The 16,444-nt window shown below is 33.6% G+C and overlaps 1 protein-coding gene across 1 annotated transcript in view; it reads right to left on the bottom strand.

Moving 5' to 3' along the window:
* Positions 1-8,304, bottom strand: part of LOC109544355 (cAMP-specific 3',5'-cyclic phosphodiesterase) — a 796,409-nt gene extending 788,105 nt beyond the window's left edge. The window contains exon 1 of the mRNA XM_019914478.2: positions 7,872-8,304. The gene's annotated coding sequence lies outside the window, so the exon portion shown is untranslated. The remainder of the gene's footprint in view (positions 1-7,871) is intronic.
* Positions 8,305-16,444: the final 8,140 nt, after the last annotated feature.

The following is a 16,444-nucleotide window of genomic DNA, read 5'->3' as shown; positions in this document are numbered from 1 at the left end:
AAACAGACATTGTTTTCCAGTGCTCTTTACGCTAAGTAGAGGCGAGACAAAGAAATCGCATTATACTCTGAATACAAAAAGGATTTGATTGTTCTCCTTGTATTTTTGTTAACAAAATATGAGAGATATATTTTTTGTGTCATACCCACAAATGCCTTTCTTGCAAAATTGTATTTTATTAATTCAGTATATTTGAGGTGTGGGTACGAATGCGGTCAAAGTAAAGTCTGATGCAGCTAAGGACAATCTTGCGCGGCACGCTAAAGCTTTATTGTAGGTTAAAACTCGTTAAGCTCTATATGACGTTAGTTCATGAGACACTCTGTATAAATCGGATATTGTCAAAAAGGTGTTTGATAGTTCGGCATGCAAAAACTACCATAAAGTTCATCTTTTGGTATTGATCATTTCAAACAGAATGCCCTTTCATGCACATGGAATATAAGAAATGCAATTGCAAGGAATACAAGACACAAGGAAAACAATAGCATTTATTTCGTTTATCATTTGCGCGATCATAATACACTTGTTAATGTATTATGTATTAATATACTCCTTTTCAATGTTTCTAATATCAGTCTGCATTAAAAATATTCAGCTATGTTACCTAACTGTGAAATATTTGAATGCCAGCTAAGTAACATTCAGAAATATTTTTCCGGGTTTGGAGCCGTTGTCTAGTGAAACTTATGCTATAAAGTAATGATCGCAATTTAAGCCTTCGAAAAGAACAATTGCGGTCTTAGCTTCAAATTACGGAAAAAAATGATATTAAAAAACATGCCTTCTTTAATTTTTTTATGAAAAGTGAAAGCGGAAATGATATGTTTTATCATCAGCAAACAGCTACAAATCTTTATATAGTCTTTATTTAACAGTATATAGTCTTTGCCAATAATAACAATAATTTCTCAAACTGTGACTTACTTTGATGTTCCTTTCACGAATTTGCGGATATTAGTTCTGGGGAAATGCCACAGTAACATAGCTGAATGTGTAAGAACTGACACCGACAACGGGCTAGAGACATTGGAAGAGTGGCTCCAAAAAGATACTGGACGACAGTAGATGTTCGGGGTCCAGAGACAAAGGAACAAGTATTGGACATACTTACATCAGAGCCTTCCAGGGTTACTCAGAGCACAATAACTGACATTTTGCAAGCGCCAAATAAATACCGAGGAAGGGCTACATTCCTACTACGTATATAAGATAAACAGAGCACAAGGACACATTACACCACTGGCTTACTGAACACCGATACAAATTGAGCAGGAGTTAATTTACCGAATACGAGAACCCAGCAAACCAAACTTGTAACATTACATAAATGTTATGTAATTTTTGTGACTTAGATTTTATGTAACACTTTTACGTAATATTGATGTAACATAAGAACAGGAAAATACATTTTTGGTGTCAGCGATATTATGTAACCGTGATGTAACATGGTTTACCAGATGCGTACCATCTGGTGTAATTTAAATTTCTACCGAATTCCACTAGGTTTTACAGACAACGCGTGGAGAAACAGAAAAGAACCCTCCTATGAAACTGAGGCAGGCACGAGGCAGGCCAGGGTGGCCAGGTCATTTTTCTTAGGTACTTTTGCTATCAGACGCAAGTATTTGTTCATTTGCATTTCGTTTGTGCATTGAGCATTGTCTATTGTTTTAAAACAGACTGAACAAGTAGAAGTTTAGAGTCCCTCCACGATTTCAATATTTCAAGGTTAATGAACACATATATACGTTTCTATCTATTTTCAACTCTTTGATCAGATTCCAAAAATTACCATGTGATTTTATAGATTTGTCCTCTCGACATCAACGCCGTATTTTAGAAAACACGAGTTCTAGAATTGCCAATAAAAAGTTAAAAATAAAAGCTTCTTCCGATCGAAATGATTCCAAAGCCGTAATTTGGATTTGGTGAAACCCAAGCCTGAACTTCACGTTGCATCGCTTCCCGAGCTCCTTGTTGACAGCGATAAATCCTTTTTCGGGGATGGACCAGAGAAACAACAGCTTCAAAATTGAAGAGCTAAATCGTAGCAAAGGGTTGGTTGGTCCATTTATATGGTGAGATTTGTAATGGCGGATTTTGCATTTGAAAAATTGAATTATGTTAATACAAATATTTTTCTCTTACTTGCAGATAAGTGATACTACAGCATCATTGAGCCGTCGAATCTTCTGTCGAAATTGCAATATGAGAGTGGTTTAGACTTAGTAGGCAGAGGTTGTAAATAAAAATGCTAAAACAAAATGTTGAATAGTTATTTCAATAAATTTCCGTATTTACGCATTGAGACAATTGAGTAACCCTGCATTAATCCTGAGGTCAGTCACACAAAGCGTAAAATTTTATGAGTATTATACAATTTATTTACAAATAAACTACATAAAAAGTCACAAATTACGTAAATATTATGTGACATTTAGTTGTAAAATACAAGTCACAACTGCTACGTAAATATTATGTAACATGAGTTGTAACATATTAGTTAAATATTAGTTGCCTTGACGCGGACATAATGCACAGTTGGCGCATCAGTTTGTTATAAGATATTTACATAAACCGTTACTTCCGTGTGACTTTCCTACATAATATTTATGTAAGTATTACGAGTTGTGATTTGCTACGAAGCTGCTCGAGAAGAGTGTACAAGAAGGTGATTACACAGGCACTAACTTGCCTGGAGTTGGAGTTAAAGACTCAAATGTATGTTTATTTGTCAATATACCAATTCGAGGTTATGAGGACAATAATTGACATTTCAAAAAGTACTTTCCACATTCAAAAAATCCTGTTGAATTTACTGTTAATCCTCTATTTTACCTATTGCCACTTTCTGTATAATTCCATACTACGCCAATATTCCAATTCCAATAATTACGCAGCAACATGTATTTACGCACTGCCAATAAGGCAGATTACCTTACAAACATTGTTGCCGTCTTTCTGATATCGTTTTTTTGCAAGTATTTCAGTTTTAAAAAACAATTATTTTGTTACTATTTTTCCTGTACTCCTAAAACACCCACAGACAACACCTGCAGAGGAATAAACGCCAATGTTAAATCACCCTGCATTAACCAAATGTACCACTATTCTAATTTATCAGTTACCTAACAAAACTCCTGCAGTTAAAATAAGAAGTTGTTAAGTAGGCATAAGTAAAATAATAAGAAACCATTTTACATGGAATGTTTGAAATATATAATTGTCCAGTGGTTGCAGCCTTAGCTCGCGAAGACTTCCTCGTCAGTTCTTCATCTTTCCCTATTTTCCATAATACCGACCAGGCATGTAATGTTGAAAAAGAATTCCCAGCAGGAATTAAGCAATTACTTTAAAATGCTTTAACCGCAACATTCATTCACTTGAACAACAGATATACAAAATACCATGGGCAGCCTCCTTAGTTTGTTGATTTACACAGTGGTCAAAAAACTCAAGTGCTGGTTTCATGAACGTCGGGGGCGCACTTCAGAACTTTCTGGGACAGTTTAATTCAGTTAGCCCAAATATTCAATTTACTATGCAAGTTCAGAAGGAGCAGCGCCTATCATTTGTAGATTGCTGTTCTAGAAATCTGGAAATTAAACGTAAAACTCTCCCACACGGTGTACACAAAATCGGCACAGACCGACTGATACCTACAATGCCAAGACAAAACCGAGGAGTCATTAGAATCCTGTCTGATGGAGCCTGAAGGATTTGCGACAATAAAAGAGTGCATATTTTAAAAAATTCAGGGCTTATTTGACACGGCCGATTTAGTTTTAATGGGAGCAATTAGATTTGAGCTCAAGGTAGAATCCTATTTTTGTCACCAATTTCACTTCGATTTCTTTACAATTGCATCCTCTGTCGTAGTTTATAAATGATCGAACGGAAATGTGGGGCGCCGACATCAATCGTAGCCTTTATAATAAGTTAATTTTGTTTTAATTGATTTATTTGCAGTTCGTCGGCTGAATTATACGCTCCATCAACGCAACCAGTAATATTTTGAAATTTGGAATTATAAAAATTACATAAAAATTGTTTGTTCGCTTCGCATCTAAACTGTTTGTGAATTAGTAAATCAGATTTTCAACAATAATTATTACCTTTGGCTAAAGTAGTCAGATTTGTTTTTTTTTGTGAAATAAGAAACAAAACTATTGTTCAGTCAATATTTAATTATAATTATGAGGATCTTTTACATCGAGCAGAAAATGTGACAAGAATTATGGTTCGATCAAATACACCGCAAAAAGTGAATTGCAACTTAGTGTAATCCGAATTCTTTGCTGATTGCACGTTTAGAATTTAAGTAAATTCGTAATTTAATGCCATCTAATTTGAAATAGTAGCATATTTGTACTGTAATCCTTTCTTTTGCTCATATATCTATAAAGGGATCGCAGTAAAACCCATTAATGCTAAAAGTAATCAAAATATGTATTATCGGTCATTTCCTTTAAAATATAAAATTCCAGAAAGCAACATTTGGGATGATAATGTGAAAACTCTACTCTCTAAGTAGAATAATCGGCAATATGCGGAATGAAAAGACTTAAGAGTCATGACCAAAATCTCTTATTAAAAATGTTACTTTAACTTCGCTATTTATGGATAAAAAATATATGTATGGAGCGATAATACTCTATCTTGTGCATTGGAAATTTAATGAAACACTTTGAAGAAATCCAAGAGTCGAGTTAGCTTCACAGTTTGCATACAAGGTCCTTCGTTTTGGTTCGAATTCGCAACAAAAGTTTGTCCGAATTTACGAAGGAAGCTAATGGAGTACAATAATGGAGGAGGCAGTAGGGGCAAAGCAACAGTGAACAGAAAAGCAAAAGTTGAAAAGCTATGCGACTAATATTTTATCAGCATTCGTAATTTTTCATTCGAGCCGTTTGGAAAAGCATGAGTCGTTGGCTCTGTATTTGTTGCCTTTTTCAATTACCGCAGGAAACTGATATTGACATTTTCGTGTTGGAATTCACCCGAATAAATATGGGGCAGCGCACTGCTGTGGACACGACTGTAATTGTCACGAAGCAAAACAAATTTGCAGAAAGAATTCTTGAATTTTCGTTATGAGTAATGGCTTTTAAAATCAGGCTTCCTGCTGGGTAAAATATTGCAGTGTTCTTTAAATGACGCCGATCAATTTTATATATTTGTCAGAGCGTGGCTGAACAAAATATACATCATTTTATTCAATAATAATATTACTATTTTCATTTATCTTATAACTATATTATATTTACAATTTAATTATCCATATAAATCAATTTTGTTATGCAGAGAAAACTTCTAGTATAATACTTTCGGTAACTGTGACAATATGAATTTGTTCAGGTTTGGCTTGTGTTGTCACGATTATTGTATGAAGTGGATGTTGTCTTATCACATTGTCTTTTCATAGTTTTTCATTTATTTGATGATTGATGTTGCTCATTGATAAGATTAATTGCCATTTTTAGCTGTGCATTTTTTGCAACCTGTTTACTTGCTTAAAACTGTAATCCGAAATACCACCATTACAGGCTACATTGAATTCATTCACTACGCCTTAAGGATGAAAGGATTTAATTTCGTAAAATGTCCCGTTATTTTTAAATCCTCTATGCAATTAATGTTTCCATTTGTTTTTTGTGCTAAATATTGATGGCAATTGATATCACACCACTTATACCACAAAAAACAAAAACATATTTATTTCTGCTCCTAATGTTTTGATGATGATTTGATGCTTCAAGTCATAAGTTTCCAATTTTTGGTGTTACCATACAAGCAAAAAGTGAATCTTCCAGCTTAATTTAGAACGGAGCAGCCCAACAGCGAGGATACCGTTTTACGATTATCTCTTGCTGAATTAAAAACTGTTCATCTAGAACTTCCGCTTAAATCTTAAGATATTCTTATGTCTCCTTAAGTTCTTAAAGTGTTAATAAAGCAATCATTATCGTTAAAGAACGCGTCGTAATTTCTAATAAGTTATATTGTTATATTTAGAAAATTGTCACCTTCTGAGCGGAACGCTTGTATCATTTTTCAAAAATAGTCCTCGATAGGAACTAGCAGAAGATTGATCGGATTGAATTGATATTTTCCACCATTTCCGATATTTGAAGTTATTGATCTTTCAGGTGCTCTTAAAAAGACGGGACCCAGTTGGAATATAAATTTTTTGCTTCTCAATAAAGCTAATAAAATGCATTTTGGAAACGCTAAGGTTGGGATATTCCAGCAGTCTCCCAGTCTCGAAACTGAATGGAACCAAAACCATTGTGGAAAACCCAAAGAAGCAAATTTCTGAAACATTTTGAAATCTTGAGACAATTGGCATCGATCTACTTTCGAGCAGAAGTTCCATTGATGAGATGTCTAATGGTGATATCTCAAAACGAAATATTTTTAGCCAGATATTAAGATGCATAATCAGCAAATTTAGAATCGAGAAACTGGGGATTGTCGGTATTTAATGTAACCGCTAAAATAACAGTGTTCTAATCGTTTAACCTGAAACGGTAGTTACAGCTGGCCGATTTAACCGTTTTTTTTTGGAAGCGTCTCATGAAACCAAAACAGTGGTGGGCACTTCGCACCAACTGCAGCCGTTTTCCGATTTAAAGGTTGTTTTGGAACCGTCTTATAAACCTGAAAAAGTGGTTCGCGTCAGCACAGAACCGATGCGACATCGTCGAGTGCTCTATCCAGTTCCAGGAGTTTCAGTAACCATTTGTCAACGGAAAAATGTTTGTATGTAATTGCTCGTTGCCCTGATGATTGTGTAATACTTTTGGTTTATAAGAATTACTGTTCAGTTCTCCAGGAGCAATAGTTGTTCAGATAAGCGAAAATTTGTTTAGTTGCTGCGATGATATAAGTCAGCATTTTTAGTATTTAGTTTTCTGATATTCTGTAATAAATCTTTAAAAAAGGGATTTCCTTCAAGAAACTGAGTTTGGCAGCCTTACCTTGCATATGAGCTAACTAAGACACTAAGAAATAAATTGCATCACAGTTGAAATGTAAAATAACAAACATTTCAAGCAGAATGTGCACCTGCGTTTAAGCAAGCTGACGATTTTTAAATATAAATGCAGTCAGAGATGAAATAAAAGTTATTTGATTAGTAATAAACGTTGTAAGGTCGAAATATTTTTTTGAAATTATTTTTTGGTGTTATGAAAATTAACTCGAGTAATACTTCGTCCAGGTTTGCCAAACACGTATTTCTGCTTGTTGTAATTGTGGATGATTTAATGTTATTGTGAAACGAAATGCGAGAGGTTATTTTATTAAGCGGGTGCTATCATCAACGAGCGAACATCTAGAATCAGTAAAAAGCGTCTGCAAAAAATTTTATTTTTAAACGTTAATTCATTTTTAAATGAAAATCAGATTTTTAAACATTTTTGCATATCAACCGTATATTTTATTTAGTCAGTCAGTTATTATCAGTTTTTTTGTTCCTTAAGTAGTTAAAACTGACCCATGTTTTGTTTTTGACTTTCAGATCTTTTATTTTAAGTTTATCAATGTTACGAATTATGTTTGTAATAAAGGAAATTGTTAGATATCATCACTATTTCCACTGTTATCATCATTATGCATTTTTAATAAAAAAAACTAAAAAGTAACATGTTCCTTTTGGAGCAGTTCCAAAAACACGTTTGATTTACTAAATACATATAGTGCATTTAAAATACGAAATATGTGATTTAGCACTGAAGTGTAACTTAAGAACTTAAAAGCCAATATTAATATTTAATTAATAAAAATAGTGGTAACGGTTTGAGTCAATATATTTTTGTCAATTTAGTGACCACGCTCTATTAATTGAAACTTTAAACTAAACTAACCTGCAACGGGGTTCGCTCCTCGTCCTCCTCCAGGAGCACCTCCGCGTCTTCCTCCTGAATATCCGTGAGTGGTGCTTGCTGAGGCGACCGTTGGATGGCTGGAATACAGGGTGGTTCTCTACTCGATTGTGGAACAATCTGATATGGTTCTGAGTCAACAGGTGACTCGGAAATTGTGGTAGGCGTCACTGATTTTCGTTTGGACGGCGCCTTATTTTCAGGGGCGCCGCACCAGGGCAGGCAGCACTTCCAGGCGCCCACCAGCGTGACGGTGGAGGGAGGGGAAAACCCCCTTTTTTCCTCCGTACGCTTCTGACTGCTGACTGTCTAATCGAAAAAACTACTGGTGTCTATACGCGTCACATAACAAATGTTTAACTTTGAAGATTCGAATGTGATTCGTGATTGATAGATCCAATTTTTTCACTTTATCATTTTAATATTTCGGGTCGAGATCGTCCTGAAATTCCCAATTATTTACTAATCGTTGCAAGGTTTGGCAGCCATTTGCGTATTTATTTGAAAGCCCATCATTGATAATTTGTGTTCAAGTTTAACTAAATTAGTACTCTTTAAGCGTATTAAAATGCAATTATTGATAATGGGGATATAGCATTTAATACTGTAACGTTTTGTGAAAAACGATTTTAATAACCGAGAATATTATTAAATAATACACCATTTTTGGGAGAGAATGTGTTGGAATCGACTTGATGTTTACCGCATAGAATTATACCGTTCCAGTATGTAAAAAGAGTATTTTCTAATTTTATAGTTTGACGATTTGCTACTGAAAGCTGAATTACAACTCTTAATGATAATATATTTACGGATAATTATTTTACGAAAGCTCCGTTATACAAGGCGTAACGGGCTGGTGAATATATGCTGTTAAGAAAATACAATTATTTCATATGGCCATTTATGCCATTTATTAAGTTTTCGAAATAAAGCAATTGTTGTGTGCCACCTTCGGGAGCCTCACTACTAGGGTCATTCTACTTTTTGTGTTTCATCCGACTCCCAGATTTTGCCTACTTATTCTAGGAATCGCTCAATAACTTCTCATGAAAATGAGTCTGGCAAATACCTTTAAAAAAATATATATTTAGCACCAGATTGTTAAAAAAAAACGTTTCAATAGCTTAATACGAACCATTAAGTCCTTGTGGAAGGAAACGTGATACACTATGCAAACTTTAGTGCCTAATTGGGCATTTATAACCAAATAGAGGTTTGCTGTTAGAAATAAATTCACCCAAAAAAATACAAAGACTTGTTTAAACAAACTTACGGAAACATTGGTGAAACATTAATGATCGATTTTTAACTGCTATAAATTTGTACTAATTGTGAGAGATGAACAATGAATGTGTATTCAGAGCACATCAAACTTCTTCTCTTAAACCTGAACTAATCACTTTTCTTCGTAATATATCTTCTCGATTTTCTTTTATTATTAAAATCGACTCATTGAAGATAATGGGCTTCAAATTAATACACCTATCGGCAATTGTGTTTTGTGACTGTCAGCAGTTCTCAAGCAACTTCGCATTTCATATACTGAGGTTGTTATTTCAAAATCGATATTAAGTTAAATTTCAATATCTTTATAACTGTTTCAAATATGTACATTTCTATGAATAATCAATTTGAACGAAATCTAATATGTTTTATTAATGGTATAAATTCATGTTTGACTTGCGATAAATGCCGAGCCTATTACCGGAATGAAAATTAATTGCAAAACCGATAAATATTTCACAGTCAAATCAATCAAATAGTAAAATCCCAAATGTTACTGTTCATTCATTTGCATTAGTTGATGATTATTAATTAGACACAAAACGGTCTACTTTATTTACTATAAAATACATATGGTCGTATGTGGCACAACTAATTGTTACATTTTATAACATTTCATAATAATTAACTGTTCAATCCCCGTATATCAAGGTGCTTCCAAACGCTTTGTAAATTAAGTAAGTTGCGCATATAATGGTTGCCACAGAGTTTTAAAGGCAAACAAAGTTATAAACTAAACGAAATATCGGCGTTTCTTAAAAAATAATAATAATATAAATATAAAGACAATCAAGAAATGAAATGAGCAAAACTATTTATAAAATGTTGAGCGCTGTCAACGAATAAAACCTCTTTAAAGAACACGTTATAGTCTTTTAATAAAAAATAAAAAACCATAACCAGTGCTAACTGGAAACTTGTTCAATTCCGGCTTACTTTAGTGTTATTACTTTATAAAGTGTTACAGTAATTCTGCAAGTTTTCCCCAACTCTGCTTAGAATTACTGCATGACGTAAAAAGCCCGATTATTGCCCTTCAAGTTCAAATTCAAACTGAAAGTGCTACTAAATTCTCAGTGAAAATGTATAAAACGTTAAGTCATTCAATCAACCTGTTGCTGTAAAGCCGATAAAGCTGTTTAAAAACTGGAGTTGGAGCATTGTGGTCACGTTTTTATTCAGCAGGTTTAACGAAATGTTACAAAAACACAGGTGTAGAAGCTGAGTGCAGTTCTTGCATCCGTACTCAAATAGTCAGAAATACAATAATAACAAAATTGAACAACTGAAAGTAATAATGCAAATGCTTCATATTTTTATGAAATATCAACACAATTAACACAAAGGATTTGCTAAACAACAAGCACGGATCACGCAAGGATATTTTAAATTAGCAATAGCGCTTGAATTGTGATGAAATTTTGCAACGAAACTATCAAAAGGAAGACAAATGACAAATATTAAAATGTCCTACTATATTTGAACATGCATCTTTTACACCGTCATACTGCCTCTTATAGATAACCAAATATTGTTTTAAGGTGAAGGCATTATAAGCTCCTAAACCTCCAAAAGCGCAACTTCTCTGTTTTAACATAAATATAGCTGGTTAATTTCATTTCGAGCCGGTTAATTTCAGTTAACAAATCTGATTATTTTGCTCGGAAGGGAACAAAATCCATTCAATCAGCTTGCCAGACTTGCCAATAAAGTTGTTGCCGATGAAGTCTTTATTTCAAATTTCCCTTTGGCTCATTTAAGGAAACTTGATCGATTAGATCGTATAAATTTAATTTGCCAATAAATCTACTGGTGTTGAGGCAAACTGTAACTTTAATACTAAACATATTATTTGGAAACTGAAGTATCAATTAGCGTTACCCGGGAAGCATGCGGAAATTTGAAGAAGGAGTAACGCAATATGAGTTGCGTTACATTAGTGCAGAAAGAAGAAGAAAACAAACAAGGAACCTTACCGAAAAATAGTCATTCGCATAACTGAAGAATTAATAGACAGAGTCAATATCACGACTTAAAAATACTACAAAATTGTGCAATTTTGAAGACTAGGTTATATTTGGGCATTAAGGATTTATCGAAGATTTCTACTTACAACCCATTACATAATTACATAAGACCGTAACATATGAAAATAGTGGACAACAAAACAAAGTCTACTCAACCAAATCTATGCTTTTTTCAGCACCAAAGATATTATGTTAGACCTCATATCTCAAAGGTATTTTTGAAATTGTCGCATTTCGCATTGTGTGTAAATATTCAGTGTAGTCTCAAGGAAATCGTCTCAGAAAGCGCTAGAATCATTATTGAGTTTTGGACAAACACACCCTTATACGAAAGGATATTGATTGGCCACCCTCATGTGATCATTGTGAATTATATTAAGCATGTCTAAAGAAAAAGACTAACAAAACAAAAATGGAAATCGCATAATTTGGTGTGGTACAGGACAAATGGGAAGCTATTCCTAGTGGTTGTTCGGTGGTCTATTGGCGGGAAAGTCCAAAAGAGTTGCCGCAGTTATAAAAGCTTGGAGAGACCCCCCAAAAAAGGGAAATTTTGTGTTTGTATCTATTTTGACCTACTCGCTAACATCCCTGTATATGGACATCAAAGCAAAGAAAGGTATACCATGCAAAAAAATATAATTTTAGTCAGGAAAACTGTTGCGCTTGTGACAGAGTGTCTAAAGCACGAAAGTCAAATTGTTCTCATTTGCATCAGTAACATTTTTATTTATCTGTTTGATTGAAGGCACTTCAAATAAAGGTCTTTATAACTGCGTGCACCTCTGTTTCCCCACCATTCAATAGGGAGAAACGTTGGTTACACCACCTATTATTTATTAACTAAGAAATAATGTGGATAACAGGTGGTATTCCCAACCGCTTTATAAAACAAATTATTATCATTGACTTGACTTTAAACGTTAATGCGACACGTAGTTTTCTGTATAAATAATGAGCACGAAGTATATTTTATCTATCCAGATAAATACCCCTAAGCAGGCGGAAAAAATGTATTTAATTTTATCACCCCAGTGGTTAAGAAGGATCACACTGGTAGGATCTGAATGTATAGGATCAGTCCTTTCATTATGTAAGTATTTTTATTTTATCACCTCAACGGCGTCGATAAATATATTACTCTGTTCTATTTTTTGAATATATCTTTGATGGTTTGACATCTTTATGCATTTAAATGAATTCTGCATTTATTCTGTATAAAGCAATTTAAATTTGCATAGTAGTACTCCTAATTTTTCTTAATCTTCAGTTTGGTCTGTAACACTGCATAGTTGATAAATAAGTTAATATGTGGTTGCGCTTGATGCTGATTCATGATTTAAAAACTTTTATATTCATTTTCTTCTAGGCTTTTATTACAGACATTACATTATTATTTATTATAAAAAATGCTCATAGTACACAATTAAGGACAAAGTCATTATAAAAAGGTAATTAGGAACCATTACCCACAAGGTATCCCGCGACACAGTTAAGAGAACATTTTTCACGAAGTAAGGCAACTAATTTGCGATTGTTCTCAAAAGATTCTTGAAAAATAATATTTACCTTAAAACTAAAAGTAGTTGTTTTCATATATTTTAATTTTAATTAAAAAAATATTTTTTACTATAGTTCGCTTAGTTTTGCTTACAAATAACAATTGAATAACAATTTGTCAATCAACCCGTTTCAAAGCAAAAGTTTATTGTCGAGCACTATTTAATGCGCCAAATATTAACTTAGGATTCAGCTCTTTACAGGGTTCCGCTAATACTTGTGCCTGGATGTGTAATTTTTTTTCTCTTCTCGATCCCGTGATCCCCCCCTCCGATCATATTTTTCTTCTATTAACGTTCATAATGGCATACAGTACCGTGACTTGATTTTCCACAAATAAAAACATAGGTGTTCTGTTTTATTGACACTGGTTATTTATACGCCAACTTTCTGTATTCATATATGTGCCTGTCTTCTTCCGTTATTAATTTTTTTTTCTGATTTTACATATATGGACTGCCCTCGTCTTCCACTATATTGGTTAAAGTGGAATGATCGCTCTCTCCATCTCTTCTGGTCATTTTCATTGTTTTCATGGTAATGCATAAAAAGTTTAAATGATAATATGCTGACTTCCTGCTTGGCGCTGATCCAAGGGTGACAATATAGACAAATCTACAGTCTGTGTTGCTATGTGAAAATAACTAATAACGAATTTGTAATGCCCGCGCTTCTGGCGTTTGCCTTTTGGAAAGAATCGAGCGTATCTAAAATTTTGTGTAAGGCAATGTACAAATGCTTAATAATTTTGAGTTGTATTTGCTACCGTAAAATGAAAATCTTTTGAAGTTGAAACCAGTTAGAATTTCGCAGCCACTCGTGCTCCTGAAATATCAGGAATAAATTCTGTTCTAAGGCGGTCCAAGAGCCCACAAAACACCAGTTTCATTTTTTTAATTGTTTAAGTCACTGATATTTGTGAAAACTAAAACGTAAACACTTATGACTTATAATTTATGCAAACGCGTTATTTTTTATTCTAGTCTAGGCTGTATCTAGAAACAAATCTTTAAATATACATAGTTTCTTTTAAAAAATTCTGAAAATATATTTTAATCTTATATATTTATCTGTTTTCGCATGTTATGGACTCTGAGGCATTAGGTGAAAATAACAACTCTAGATGTGATGTAAATCAGAGAAGGAATCAGAGAATGTAAATCAGGAGATTGTAGACATTCTCATTCAAAAATGAACCCTGAAAGCAGCCCGCAGGATTTTATTGTTACTAACTCATAACATGTTCTATTCAGATATTGAATAATTTTTTAAACTACCCTTTAGAAGAATGTGTGCCTGCACACTTCCGCACTTTCTCTCAAACAGGTTGTTTCTCACAATTGGAACATTTGATTATAGAGCGCAACTGTCCACGGTTACAATAAGAATATTAAAAAACCATTTTAATGGAGTAATAGTATATTACACACCGAGGTGGGAAGTGTTTCATTACTTTTTTTGAGGAATGAAGCTTCCTACCGAGGTTTGTATACTATTTTATTTACAACCATCATATTTCGACCATAATGAATATAACTCAGTTTTGAAAGTTTTGGACATACCTAATTTACATTTAATGACAAATAAATAAGCAGGTGGTTTTCTTGTCAGAATAATAAAATAGGTAAGTGTATTGTTTCTGTTACATGGGGCCAACAACTCTCACTCTCACAATATAAATAATTGTCAGATTTAATCTGATTTTAAGTTTGCAAAAAAAAAATCCTCCGATTACGAATTAGCTTGTACCCCGCCGGAAATACGACAGGCTGCTGACGCTGCAGCACATGGGTTGGTGCCAGCAAAAAGTAATCTTCGTTATCTAAAAGCCATTGAGACATATAGGAAGTGGTGTGAAGCAAAAAATGTGAAGAATTTCATCTCCGAAAATGTAATGTTACTATTACCATACTTTTTGAAGAACAAGCCAAACAGAAGAAGTCGTCCACTTTGTGGGCCACGTACAGTATGATAAGAACAGTGCTTCAAATAAAGGAAAAAATTGATATTTCCAAACGTGGAAAATTGCCAGCCTTCCTGGAACGACAAAATGTGGGCTTTAGATTAAAAAAATCCTACGTCTTTTCCAAGGAGAACATAGGTGTATCTGGAGCTTGTCGAACGCACGAATTAGTCAAAATGAAAATGTCGGACTAAACCTTTTTAGGAGAAAAAATTTGAGCTAAAATTCCAGATTACAAAACATATACAAGTAGATCATTTCTCATTACGGATACATAAATTTGAGAAAAAACATAGAAATCGCTAGATTTTTTGGGAAGTGAATGCGGGAAATGAGTGCGGGAAGTGAGTGCGGGAAATGAGGGAGGGAAGTAGAGGTAGGTAATATGACATTTCCCAACCTTCAATGACGTTAGTAATGACAACATTACATATATGGTTGTAAATAAAATAAATTTAAATTTAATCAATATGTTCGTTCAGATATAACGTCGTTATTTTGGTAAGTTTGGTTACAAATCGTCCATTAAATATGCCAAAACAGGAATCCGATCCCACTATTTCAACTATATTAAATGACGTGCATCTAAATTTGATATCTTTCAATTTATTACAATGCATACACATTTGCTGTTGTCACAAATGAGTAAATATGAGTGACATTATTCATATCTGATCTACCTAAAAAGGATGCCATGTTTGGACCGATCCATTTTCAGTATATTCAATTTCATTATGTATAAACCAACCAAGTGGAGTTAAATTTGGTACTTCAGTAAGTGAATATGTCAAAACCGTATTTCGTATATGCAAGTGGCCCCAAGAATATGGGCTACGATTTGTATCTTTACAGCTAGAGTTCCAAGACTTGTGGATAGTTTTGGTTATACTGATGCAACTGTGCAGTGGTGAGTCGCGCAAAAATGATTATGTCTTTGGCAAGCATGTAGGTGCGTCTATTTTTATAGATATTGTTCCGATTAATTGATAATTTCGAATGCAAAATCGTAGAGAAACTAAGGATTTTCAAATTGAAACGCATCGTTTTATCACACAGTTTGAAAATATATACTACCTTTGCTTTAACTTTTCTATATATCTAATGCACATATTTAATTTTGGTTTCAAAAACACTTTCTATTCCTTACCATTAAAAATTTATTCATTAATAAGTAGGATAGGCCTGCTTCATGGAAAAGCAATAGTTCCCGATACTGATTATTTAATATTGGTAAAACTAATAATATATTTACTTTTAAATCATCAAACATAAGATATAATTTTAAAAAAATGTCGGTTTGAGGTTGTTTGCCTGATATTTTAAGTGGCAAATTTGACATTTGTTAGGAACAATATGTATAAAGCTATGGCCGCAAACATATACAGGGTTGCTCATTAGTGCGTCAAAGTGCGATATCTCAGTAAATATGAAGTTTACAAGAAAATTCGTCCAACGAAAGTTTTTCACGTTTAAAAGGTCCACATTCTAAAATTACTTTCCAATATACAGGGTGCATCATAAACGTGTGGTAGTTACCAACTCTGGTTTTTTAAATGAAACCCCCCCTTTTTTTGTTATTTTCAGATTGGCCGTTCAATTTTAATTTATGTTTGTTTCAACCGATTTACCTGAAAAATTTACGATTTCCGAGTTATTCGTAAAAATGTGAAAGTTTTGACAGCTACTGGGTTCCACAGAAATCGATGCTGTACACTACC

The sequence above is a fragment of the Dendroctonus ponderosae genome, unplaced genomic scaffold, assembly GCF_020466585.1.
Source record: "Dendroctonus ponderosae isolate FM_Combo_2020 unplaced genomic scaffold, Dpon_F_20191213v2 Dpon_F_20191213_5, whole genome shotgun sequence".
NCBI classification, from domain to species: domain Eukaryota; kingdom Metazoa; phylum Arthropoda; class Insecta; order Coleoptera; family Curculionidae; genus Dendroctonus; species Dendroctonus ponderosae.
This window is presented reverse-complemented; position numbering and strand designations above follow the sequence as displayed.